This window comes from Penaeus monodon, chromosome 22, assembly GCF_015228065.2.
Source record: "Penaeus monodon isolate SGIC_2016 chromosome 22, NSTDA_Pmon_1, whole genome shotgun sequence".
Taxonomy (NCBI): domain Eukaryota; kingdom Metazoa; phylum Arthropoda; class Malacostraca; order Decapoda; family Penaeidae; genus Penaeus; species Penaeus monodon.
In genome coordinates, this window is record NC_051407.1 from 7,714,204 (window position 1) to 7,714,699 (window position 496).

The following is a 496-nucleotide window of genomic DNA, read 5'->3' on the forward strand; positions in this document are numbered from 1 at the left end:
GCTTTGATGGAGAAGGAATACGAGAAGGAATATTACCTGACGGTACTATCTATGTGGAAGATTTATCCTTCTCGGCATTCATTAGCTGCACATTATCACTGACAAGGTCTCCGCCGGCCAGCGGCATTAGCCGCAAATCTAAGACCAGTAGGAATTAGTTAAAAGGTTTCACTATTATCTCAGTTCATTTTCATGGTAAAACATATATATGTATATAATCTTCTTGAAATGCAATTGTCATAACAGTTTTAAACTGAGCCGAGTCATAAAATTATTTCCAAAGCGAAAGAAAGTGTGTGTGTGTGAGTTATAACAGTATTTTAATACTGAGACCTTTTTAGGAGCCTTCATTTAAACAGTTTAAACATGATAGAATCATCATAGCAGCTGTTGAATAGAAAAGAGAAAAGGAATTTTAAATGCCACATATTTAGCGTACTCAATCTTTTTTTCACTCATTTATACTGTAATGAATGAATTATGCAATTAAGATTTG